The 7500-nt window shown below is 55.0% G+C and overlaps 3 non-coding genes across 3 annotated transcripts in view; all 3 read left to right on the forward strand.

Moving 5' to 3' along the window:
* The first annotated feature begins 3445 nt into the window (after positions 1 to 3445).
* LOC126110748 (small subunit ribosomal RNA) lies at positions 3446 to 5350 on the forward strand. The gene has a single exon (XR_007523904.1). It is a non-coding gene; the product is annotated as a small subunit ribosomal RNA (ribosomal RNA).
* Positions 5351 to 5703: 353 nt separating this feature from the next.
* On the forward strand, positions 5704 to 5858 carry LOC126110744 (5.8S ribosomal RNA). The gene has a single exon (XR_007523901.1). It is a non-coding gene; the product is annotated as a 5.8S ribosomal RNA (ribosomal RNA).
* Positions 5859 to 6046: 188 nt separating this feature from the next.
* Positions 6047 to 7500, forward strand: part of LOC126110742 (large subunit ribosomal RNA) — a 4223-nt gene continuing 2769 nt past the window's right edge. The window contains exon 1 of the ribosomal RNA XR_007523899.1: positions 6047 to 7500. This exon is cut by the window's right edge and continues 2769 nt beyond it. This is a non-coding gene — a ribosomal RNA (large subunit ribosomal RNA).

The following is a 7500-nucleotide window of genomic DNA, read 5'->3' on the forward strand; positions in this document are numbered from 1 at the left end:
ACCATTTCCTGCGGTGCCAACGCTGTCGTAGAGCCGATACTCCATCTTTGGTACAAGGCAATCATTCCGCTGTAAATCAGTACGTCACTCGTAGTTCAGTCACCTCACAGCACTGCTCAGTAAACTATGCAGGCCCACATAGATAGATTATGATAGATTATATACGCAAATGCCCCTATACATGCTGAACGTCCGTACACACAAAATGAACCACACGTCAGCCACACACTCTATCACACACTACTCTCTGCCTGTAACAGACACAGATACAACTACTAAGCACCAGCATGGACCAACGTCCGGTGCATCCTATCCGCCACAGTACACCAACTACGCTATGATAACCAGACCGGGAGGTCCAATCATAAAACAGAATACCCCACTCGTCCGACAACCACAATTGCTCAGAGAAGCCACCAACACCCACACATGTCCTACACAGGGGTGCACCCATCACCACCACACTGCCTCGTCTTACAGCACAAACACACTGGCAGGAATGAACACACAGGTCTGCCGCAACCACAGACACGGCTCGCCCCCTCTCACTGGCGAAAAGCGCATCCCGACGTGACATAACTCCTTTGACACACTGACGCTGCCTCGGGCATCCACGTCCTACGGTCGATATCAACGAACCTCCCCCCCCCCCTCCCCCCCACAACACGCCATCCCATACCACATTGTGTACCGTACCCAAACCTAACGTGTACTGTACTACAACGCAATGTGTACCATAACACAACCCAGTTTGTACCTTAACCTAACCTATGTCACCTTAACCTAACCTATGTCACCTAACCTAACCTATGTCACCTTAACCTAACCTATGTCACCTTAACCTAACCTATGTCACCTTAACCTAACCTATGTCACCTTAACCTAACCTATGTCACCTTAACCTAACCTATGTCACCTTAACCTAAACCCATCTTGCACCTTAACCTAACCCATCTTGCACCTTAACCTAACCCATCTTGCACCTTAACCTAACCCATCTTGCACCTTAACCTAACCCATCTTGCACCTTAACCTAACCCATCTTGCACCTTAACCTAACCTATGTTGCACCTTAACCTAACCTGTGTTGCACCTTAACCTACCTCAATTTGCACCGCAATGTAACGCAATTTGCACCGCAATGTAACGCAATTTGCACCGCAATGTAACGCAATTTGCACCGCAATGTAACGCAATTTGCACCGCAATGTAACGCAATTTGCACCGCAATGTAACGCAATTTGCACCGCAATGTAACGCAATTTGCACCGCAATGTAACGCAATTTGCACCGCAATGTAACGCAATTGCACCGCAATGTAACGCAATTTGCACCGCAATGTAACTCAATTTGCACCGCAATGTAACTCAATTTGCACCGCAATGTAACTCAATTTGCACCGCAATGTAACTCAATTTGCACCGCAATGTAACTCAATTTGCACCGCAATGTAACTCAATTTGCACCGCAATGTAACTCAATTTGCACCGCAATGTAACTCAATTTGCACCGCAATGTAATGCAATTTGCACCGCAATGTAATGCAATTTGCACCGCAATGTAATGCAATTTGTACCGCAATCTACCCCCACATTGTGCCTTAACCTAACCCACATTGTGCCTTAACCTAACCCACATTGTGCCTTAACCTAACCCACGTTGTGCCTAACCTAACCCACGTTGTGCCTTAACCTAACCCACGTTGTGCCTTAACCTAACCCACGTTGTGCCTTAACCTAACCCACGTTGTGCCTTAACCTAACCCAAGTTGTGCCTTAACCTAACCCAAGTTGTGCCTTAACCTAACCCAAGTTGTGCCTTAACCTAACCCAAGTTGTGCCTTAACCTAACCCAAGTTGTGCCTTAACCTAACCCAAGTTGTGCCTTAACCTAACCCAAGTTGTGCCTTAACCTAACCCAAGTTGTGCCTTAACCTAACCCAAGTTGTGCCTTAACCTAACCCAAGTTGTGCCTTAACCTAACCCAAGTTGTGCCTTAACCTAACCCAAGTTGTGCCTTAACCTAACCCAAGTTGTGCCTTACCCTGCTCTGTAATTGGCATATGACACGTTACATTAATGTATTGTCCAACCGCAACCCGCTCAGAATGTTGTGTACACAGCTACGTGTCATCTCCCCATAACAGCTGCATTGCAGTGTGGTACGCCATAGAGACGTGTGGGAGTAATGGACGCAGTGGATGGCGATCAGCATGAGCCGTCTGTTCATGTAGTGGCGCGTGTATGCAGACGTAGTAGTCTCTTCTCACACAATGTGATAGCACGGTGCCCCGCGTTCCACATCTGCGACATGCTACAGAGGCCGGTTGACAGTTGGTCGCGCAATGGACATCGCATACGTACGGGGCACCTTCCACGTGCCCTCTAGTCGGGCACATTTTGTTGCGTGGATGTGAGCGGATGTAGTGTGTCTTGACACCTGACAGGCAGGCATGCAATAATAGTTGACTTTGCAAACGGGGATGGACGTGTACGTTTACTGGTGACGTTACGCAAATGAACAACTGGTAACCGTTGTGGTGCGGTTGTCCTTGCTGGAGGTACATCTGTGAGGGCAACGATCGGTACAGCTACGAAGCGGTCCCCACCATACCAACGAACGTGAATGTGAATCTGGGTGTGAAGCGATACGCGGCTGTGGGTGGGTGGGACTGTCCCCGGCCGGTGAGGGGGGGCCGCCCGGCGTGCTGGCCGCGCGGTGCGTGGGCGCACGCGCTACAGCCGGCTGGTGGGGGCGCCCAGTGGCAGGCGCGCCGGCCGACGGACGCGGCAGGCGGCGCAGCTGCGCGCCGGGGCACCCTGCGCGCGGCGCCGTGCAGCCAAAGTGGGTCCTCGCCGGCCCGGTGCGAAGCGCGGTGGACATCTGCAGTGTGCTGGTCCGATTGAGGACTGTGTGCGTTGAGGATGCGCCGCCGCCCGGCACTCGGCGCCGCGACGCCGTCTGCTGCTCGGTCGCCCCAGCGGTTCTCGCTGGTGGTTTGTATCGCAGTTGTGCAGACGTGTTGGCACGTGCGCTGTGCTGGGAGAGTTCGCTTCGGCACCCACGTGGGGCCTTTGCCCTTCTGTGGCGCTGGCGTTGGAGCTGCCGGTCACCGTAGGTGGCGCGTGTTGTCTCCCGCCGGCAATGCCACGACAGCACGCTCCCGGGCCTCTGTCGGCAGCGGCAAGCTCAGTTGGGAGCACGGGTGGTCGCACCTAAAGCGTCTACTCGCCTAACTCCGGGCGATTGCGCCTCTCTCGAACCCGACCAAGTACTTAGGACGGCGCTGCGCGCCGCCGGGACCTGAGAGGGTTTCGAGGTGTATTGTGCAGGGGAGCTCAGCCTCCTCCTGTTTGCAGAATAATTGAGCGGACGCTTGCGTGTTCGCGCGGGCCCCTGGGACACACTCCCGGGCGGCCGGCTGCTCAGCTCTAGTTGACGCAGCTCCCTGGTTGATCCTGCCAGTAGTCATATGCTTGTCTCAAAGATTAAGCCATGCATGTCTCAGTACAAGCCGCATTAAGGTGAAACCGCGAATGGCTCATTAAATCAGTTATGGTTCCTTAGATCGTACCCACGTTACTTGGATAACTGTGGTAATTCTAGAGCTAATACATGCAAACAGAGTCCCGACCAGAGATGGAAGGGACGCTTTTATTAGATCAAAACCAATCGGTCGGCTCGTCGGTCCGTTTGCCTTGGTGACTCTGAATAACTTTGGGCTGATCGCACGGTCCTCGTACCGGCGACGCATCTTTCAAATGTCTGCCTTATCAACTGTCGATGGTAGGTTCTGCGCCTACCATGGTTGTAACGGGTAACGGGAATCAGGGTTCGATTCCGGAGAGGGAGCCTGAGAAACGGCTACCACATCCAAGGAAGGCAGCAGGCGCGCAAATTACCCACTCCCGGCACGGGGAGGTAGTGACGAAAAATAACGATACGGGACTCATCCGAGGCCCCGTAATCGGAATGAGTACACTTTAAATCCTTTAACGAGTATCTATTGGAGGGCAAGTCTGGTGCCAGCAGCCGCGGTAATTCCAGCTCCAATAGCGTATATTAAAGTTGTTGCGGTTAAAAAGCTCGTAGTTGGATTTGTGTCCCACGCTGTTGGTTCACCGCCCGTCGGTGTTTAACTGGCATGTATCGTGGGACGTCCTGCGTGGGGCGAGCCGAAGGCGTGCGACCGCCTCGTGCGTGTTCGTGCGTCCCGAGGCGGACCCCGTTGAAAATCCTACCAAGGTGCTCTTTATTGAGTGTCTGGGTGGGCCGGCACGTTTACTTTGAACAAATTAGAGTGCTTAAAGCAGGCAAGCCCGCCTGAATACTGTGTGCATGGAATAATGGAATAGGACCTCGGTTCTATTTTGTTGGTTTTCGGAACCCGAGGTAATGATTAATAGGGACAGGCGGGGCATTCGTATTGCGACGTTAGAGGTGAAATTCTTGGATCGTCGCAAGACGAACAGAAGCGAAAGCATTTGCCAAGTATGTTTTCATTAATCAAGAACGAAAGTTAGAGGTTCGAAGGCGATCAGATACCGCCCTAGTTCTAACCATAAACGATGCCAGCCAGCGATCCGCCGCAGTTCCTCCGATGACTCGGCGGGCAGCCTCCGGGAACCAAAGCTTTTGGGTTCCGGGGGAAGTATGGTTGCAAAGCTGAAACTTAAAGGAATTGACGGAAGGGCACCACCAGGAGTGGAGCCTGCGGCTTAATTTGACTCAACACGGGAAACCTCACCAGGCCCGGACACCGGAAGGATTGACAGATTGATAGCTCTTTCTTGATTCGGTGGGTGGTGGTGCATGGCCGTTCTTAGTTGGTGGAGCGATTTGTCTGGTTAATTCCGATAACGAACGAGACTCTAGCCTGCTAACTAGTCGCGTGACATCCTTCGTGCTGTCAGCGATTACTTTTCTTCTTAGAGGGACAGGCGGCTTCTAGCCGCACGAGATTGAGCAATAACAGGTCTGTGATGCCCTTAGATGTTCTGGGCCGCACGCGCGCTACACTGAAGGAATCAGCGTGTCTTCCTAGGCCGAAAGGTCGGGGTAACCCGCTGAACCTCCTTCGTGCTAGGGATTGGGGCTTGCAATTGTTTCCCCATGAACGAGGAATTCCCAGTAAGCGCGAGTCATAAGCTCGCGTTGATTACGTCCCTGCCCTTTGTACACACCGCCCGTCGCTACTACCGATTGAATGATTTAGTGAGGTCTTCGGACTGGTACGCGGCATCGACTCTGTCGTTGCCGATGCTACCGGAAAGATGACCAAACTTGATCATTTAGAGGAAGTAAAAGTCGTAACAAGGTTTCCGTAGGTGAACCTGCGGAAGGATCATTACCGACTAGACTGCATGTCTTTCGATGTGCGTGTCGTGTCGCGCAACACGCTACCTGTACGGCAGCAGCCGTGCGCCGCGTGCGGAACCACGCGTGCCTCTCAAAACTAACGGAAAAATGTTGTGTGGTACGAGCGCTGAAGCTCTGGAGCGGCTGGCCTGCGGCACCTGGCGCCTGGCGCCGGTTTTGAATGACTTTCGCCCGAGTGCCTGTCCGCTCCGGTGTGGAGCCGTACGACGCCCATCGGCCGTGAGGCCGTTGGACACAGGAACGCTGGAACAGGGGCCGTCAAACGCCTCAGTCCCGCCTATGCAACTGTCTTGAAAGAGACAGTGGAAACTAAATGAAAAAGATCACCCAGGACGGTGGATCACTCGGCTCGTGGGTCGATGAAGAACGCAGCAAATTGCGCGTCGACATGTGAACTGCAGGACACATGAACATCGACGTTTCGAACGCACATTGCGGTCCATGGATTCCGTTCCCGGGCCACGTCTGGCTGAGGGTCGGCTACGTATACTGAAGCGCGCGGCGTTTGTCCCGCTTCGGAGACCTGGGAGTGTCGTGGCCGCCTGTGGGGCCGGCCGCGTCTCCTTAAACGTGCGATGCGCGCCCGTCGCCTGGCGGTTCGCATACCGGTACTTTCTCGGTAGCGTGCACAGCCGGCTGGCGGTGTGGCGTGCGACACCTCGTACAACGACCTCAGAGCAGGCGAGACTACCCGCTGAATTTAAGCATATTACTAAGCGGAGGAAAAGAAACTAACAAGGATTCCCCCAGTAGCGGCGAGCGAACAGGGAAGAGTCCAGCACCGAACCCCGCAGGCTGCCGCCTGTCGTGGCATGTGGTGTTTGGGAGGGTCCACTACCCCGACGCCTCGCGCCGAGCCCAAGTCCAACTTGAATGAGGCCACGGCCCGTAGAGGGTGCCAGGCCCGTAGCGGCCGGTGCGAGCGTCGGCGGGACCTCTCCTTCGAGTCGGGTTGCTTGAGAGTGCAGCTCCAAGTGGGTGGTAAACTCCATCTGAGACTAAATATGACCACGAGACCGATAGCGAACAAGTACCGTGAGGGAAAGTTGAAAAGAACTTTGAAGAGAGAGTTCAAAAGTACGTGAAACCGTTCTGGGGTAAACGTGAGAAGTCCGAAAGGTCGAACGGGTGAGATTCACGCCCATCCGGCCACTGGCTCCCGCCCTCGGCAGATGGGGCCGGCCGCCCGCGCGGAGCAATCCGCGGCGGGGTCGTGTCCGGTTGCCTTTCCACTCGCCGCGGGGTGGGGCCGTTCCGGTGTGCGGTGGGCCGCACTTCTCCCCTAGTAGGACGTCGCGACCCGCTGGGTGCCGGCCTACGGCCCGGGTGCGCAGCCTGTCCTTCCGCGGGCCTCGGTTCGCGTCTGTTGGGCAGAGCCCCGGTGTCCTGGCTGGCTGCTCGGCGGTATATCTGGAGGAGTCGATTCGCCCCTTTGGGCGCTCGGGCTCCCGGCAAGCGCGCGCGGTTCTTCCCGGATGACGGACCTACCTGGCCCGGCCCCGGACCCGCGCCGCTGTTGGCTCGGGATGCTCTCGGGCGGAATAATCGCTCCCGTCAGCGGCGCTTCAGCTTTGGACAATTTCACGACCCGTCTTGAAACACGGACCAAGGAGTCTAACATGTGCGCGAGTCATTGGGCTGTACGAAACCTAAAGGCGTAATGAAAGTGAAGGTCTCGCCTTGCGCGGGCCGAGGGAGGATGGGGCTTCCCCGCCCTTCACGGGGCGGCGGCCTCCGCACTCCCGGGGCGTCTCGTCCTCATTGCGAGGTGAGGCGCACCTAGAGCGTACACGTTGGGACCCGAAAGATGGTGAACTATGCCTGGCCAGGACGAAGTCAGGGGAAACCCTGATGGAGGTCCGTAGCGATTCTGACGTGCAAATCGATCGTCGGAGCTGGGTATAGGGGCGAAAGACTAATCGAACCATCTAGTAGCTGGTTCCCTCCGAAGTTTCCCTCAGGATAGCTGGTGCTCGTACGAGTCTCATCCGGTAAAGCGAATGATTAGAGGCCTTGGGGCCGAAACGACCTCAACCTATTCTCAAACTTTAAATGGGTGAGATCTCCGGCTTGCTTGATATGCTGAAGCCGCGAGCAAACGACTCGGATCGGAGTGCCAAG

The sequence above is a fragment of the Schistocerca cancellata genome, unplaced genomic scaffold (genome assembly GCF_023864275.1).
Source record: "Schistocerca cancellata isolate TAMUIC-IGC-003103 unplaced genomic scaffold, iqSchCanc2.1 HiC_scaffold_33, whole genome shotgun sequence".
In the NCBI taxonomy this organism is placed as follows: domain Eukaryota; kingdom Metazoa; phylum Arthropoda; class Insecta; order Orthoptera; family Acrididae; genus Schistocerca; species Schistocerca cancellata.